The sequence below is a fragment of the Morone saxatilis genome, unplaced genomic scaffold (genome assembly GCF_004916995.1).
Source record: "Morone saxatilis isolate NCDOM2014 unplaced genomic scaffold, NCSU_SB_2.0 Contig23, whole genome shotgun sequence".
Classification (NCBI taxonomy): domain Eukaryota; kingdom Metazoa; phylum Chordata; class Actinopteri; family Moronidae; genus Morone; species Morone saxatilis.
Genome location: NW_023339796.1, coordinates 21,003,069 through 21,007,141, shown reverse-complemented (window position 1 = coordinate 21,007,141; position 4,073 = coordinate 21,003,069). Strand labels below are relative to the sequence as shown.

The window sequence follows — 4,073 nt, the reverse complement described above, 5'->3', positions numbered from 1 at the left end:
TTTCTCATGGTGGTACTGTTGGGTCTCTGTAAATAATGTTATAAGGAGTTCAGTCTAGACCTGCTCTATTTGAAAAGTGTCCTGAGATAACTTCTCTAACTTCTAAATGTTTATTTAACGAATAGCAGCTTTGTTTAAATCTATTTATGGGTGTTTTGTATTGCTGTGATCAGGAAGGGACCTCACTACTACTAACGTCTAACTGATTTACAATATTCTAAAAAGCCAGTATTGTTACTATATATATTCAACCGGCTGTATCATAACTCTAGATTCACTCTAGAAGAGGGTTTACACAGAAAATAAAGAGTATTTTTTTATTCTAGGGACACAGTCTAAGAACAACTTAGACAGTTATGTAGAGACACTGCTGGAAAAAAAACACACAAAATGCTTACAAAATACTACAATCTGACTAACAAGTAATGACCCTATTAGGATTTATGGGTTTGTCGGATTTTCAAAAACATCAGGCAGGAGTAAGTGAGTGAGTGTGTGTGTGTGTGTGTGTGTGTGTGTAATACTAACCCTTCTGATATCTTAATCTACTGAAATACGTTTAGCAGATGATATTTTTCATTGTTGATAAAGTGAACATATTTAATTTACCATATTGACATAATGACTTATACATTATACATACTTATGTCTCCCCTTTGCCTCTCCAGGTTAATGTGAGAATTCTACCGTATTCAAATACAGTAAATAAGGACTTTACACATTAATTTGAATGCACTTTGCTTTATTCTATAGAGTTCTAGTACTTTGAAGACAAAGGAGACTACAGCCAAGGAGATCCCAAAGGTCTTAGGTGGCCATCTGTGAGTTTCACTCCTCCTCTAGCCCTTTCTGTGATGAAGAATGATAATAGAGTAGACAAAGAGAGATGGATTAGGGGACCACCAAGACTCAGCAAGTGTTATACAAGGTAGTACACCAGAACTAAATTTTGTTTAGTAACTTGTAATATTCAAGATGTTTTAAGTTAGTGATTGTGACATTAATTTTACATGACAAAGGTTTATTTTACTGTCAGCATTCCTTTACTGTAGTATGTTTAAACAATGTAGCACTTAATGCATTTGAAGGAAGATGTTTTAAAATGTATATAAAAGCTAAAGATCCAAGTTTAGCTTTAGTTACATCTCAAGCCATTTTTGTTGACACTGTGAAAACTGATTCCAAGCTTGAGTTCAGTGTAAATCATTTATCTATTTTTTAAATAATTTATCTAAAATAGGTTAACAAAAATGTGGGTAAGTATGCCAACACAGCCACAACATTAGCATGTTTCACTCACTGCATATGAGCAAATAAGAACAGTAGGAACTAGTGAGAACGTAACACAAACCCAGTGCTCTCACAACATCATTTAACATTGTTTGTTTGTTATTTTGTTTACATTTATTTGATTGGTATGTTTCTTGATGTCTCTGCATTCCCAAAAAATCACATTGATTTTCCTAAATAGTTAAATAGTATATTAAAAATGTTAATTTAGGGGCACCTTGGGTTAAGGTGCTAACCATGAGCCATCCCTGGTTCGAGTTTGGCCAGGGAGGTGACCTTTGTTGCATGTCGTCCCATTTCTCTTCTCTATCCCCTCTTTCTGTCATATCTTTACTGTCAACTCACTAATAAAGGCATGAAATGGCCAGAAATAAACAGTTTTTAAAAAACAATGTCAGCTTCTTTCTATGTCACAAAAAAATACATTACTACTAACATATTAAATTCCACTAATGCAACTTACCAAATACATTAACAAATTCAGAATAAAAGTGATCAATTCAAAGACCGGTCTGGTTTATTTATTACCATTAAAAATGATTAACAGTTGTATAATTACTGATTTTGAATTATAAATAAAACACAACTTGAAATGGATTACATTGAAATTATATGAGAATGACGATGGATGAATGAATGATAATTAAGAAATACCGTGCATCATTGTGAAGGCAGTAGGACAGTATATGAAGTGCTGTGTTAAAATCTAGAGCTTCTTACCTTTGAGCCCACATCACGGCTCTTTGCTCGCAGCTTGTTGACTTGAGACTCAGCGATGTCAGCTCGCTCTTCAGCCTCATCCAGCTCGTGCTGCAGTTTACGGAACTTGCTCAGATGAGTATTAGCCTGCTCTTCCTACAGGATTCAACAAAAACACAGGCCACAAAATGATATTACTACAAGAGACTATGAACCTGGGAGAATTGACTGGTCTTCAGTTGAAAGGGTAAACAGCTATAGCTATAGCTACAGCTGAGATGTTTCATTGCTAAAATGCAAAACAGCTTATGTTTTAGTAGTATTTTAGTATTCTCAAAATATAATAAATAATAATAATAATAATAATAAACTGTATAATATAAACTAGGATGCACAATATGTTCTTTTTTTCCAGCCTATATGATAACTGGTAGTTACCTACTTACCATGACCTATACCGATAATAATAATAATAATTTCACATTTTTTTATATATAAAAAGAAGTTCATAACCTGTTGTGTATGCACACCTGAGGGGAGAGAATGGCTAAGATGTAGGTAGCAAAGATGGATCATTTAATGTTCCATTGCTCTGTTCTAACTAAATCTAACTGAAATTACTGTACACACAAGGGAAACTTCAGACTCTTCAGATGTTCTTTTATTTCTTCTTTTAGGTGCATCAAAGAACTTCACAAAAATACTTAACATAAAGCCTATCGATTAATTTTCAAAAGAATTCTAACTAAATTATCTGACTAATTTACCAGCCGGAATTTATAATATAAATTTCCAATTATCTGACAATAATTTTACTGTCCCGATAATTATTGTGCATCCCTAATATAAACATGCTATGCTACGAACTGTAACTATGAACTATGACAGCTTAAAAAGTGCTTTTAAGCTATTGACATTTTGCAAAACTAAGTAAATCCTGAGCACACAGCACAAATGAAAGATAGCTTTCTCAGCCCATACTTACAGCCTCCTCAGTAGCTCTCTTGTAGGCTTTGACTTTCAGCTGCAGTTTGTCAACCAGATCCTGCAGACGCACAGTATTCTTGCGGTCTTCCTCAGTCTGGATAAATCAGGAATAGGAAAGAGACTCACCAATTTATTAAGGAGTATTATTTTTAATTAGCATCTTATATTTATATATTAGTTTAGATTATTTTGATAATTTTAACTTATACAACTGAAATACACATGTAAACAAATAAATCAAAGCAATTGTATTGACCCAAAAGTTTTAGGCCAAAGCCATAGCTTATTACACATACTCATTTAACATTATTTATATAGATCCCTTTGGATTTATACACTGAAAATATACATTATATGTATTCTTATACATTATATATACATACATACACAAATCTTAAACAAAAATAAAAAAATGTATACCTGCATTTTATATCTGTTAATTATGTAGATAAATAGAAATGTGTTTATAGATATATATGTTGTATAGATGAAAATACACATGCTATTTGTATACGTTATGGTACAAAATATCACCTGGTATGTGAGCTCCTTGATGCGTCTCTCATATTTACGGATTCCCTTCACTGCTTCACTGCTCTTCTTCTGCTCCAACTCTACCTCATTCTCCAGCTCCCTCACCTGAAAACATCAGAAAACCATTCACTGTGAATCAACCGGTCCATAAGGAGCTATGCTCAAAGCTGCATTGCTGCATTTAACATTTATTAAAATAAAAAATATATATCAGCCAATTGTGCAGCTCTACTGAGCTTTTTAGCTTACTGTTTTGATTTTACGGCACCTCACTGGTTATGAAATGTCATCATCTAGCAAACTTAAGATTCTGTGCAGACCAAACCAGAGTCAAAAAGAAAAGGAATGATGAACATATATTAGTCAAATGTCCAAAAACTAGACTGATGGGATCATAATGTTGTTTAGTGTCTGCAGGATGTGCAAGAAGGCTGTTTGAAAAATGTAAAAGGCAGTAATGTAACAGGGTTATCGGCAAAGTATTGTTGGTTGCTCTAATGTACTTTGTATATAAGCAAATTTCTCTTACCCTGGCCTCAAGCTTCTGCATCTGCTTTTTGCCT

General features: G+C 33.5%; 1 long non-coding RNA gene and 1 pseudogene across 1 annotated transcript in view; one reads left to right on the top strand and one right to left on the bottom strand.

The window, feature by feature from the left end:
* LOC118334627 overlaps positions 1 to 1,811 on the top strand; it is a 5,103-nt gene extending 3,292 nt beyond the window's left edge. The window contains exon 3 of the long non-coding RNA XR_004797023.1: positions 754 to 1,811. This is a non-coding gene — a long non-coding RNA (uncharacterized LOC118334627). The remainder of the gene's footprint in view (positions 1 to 753) is intronic.
* The window catches only part of LOC118334835, a 24,029-nt pseudogene that overhangs the window by 17,805 nt on the left and 2,151 nt on the right, over positions 1 to 4,073 (bottom strand).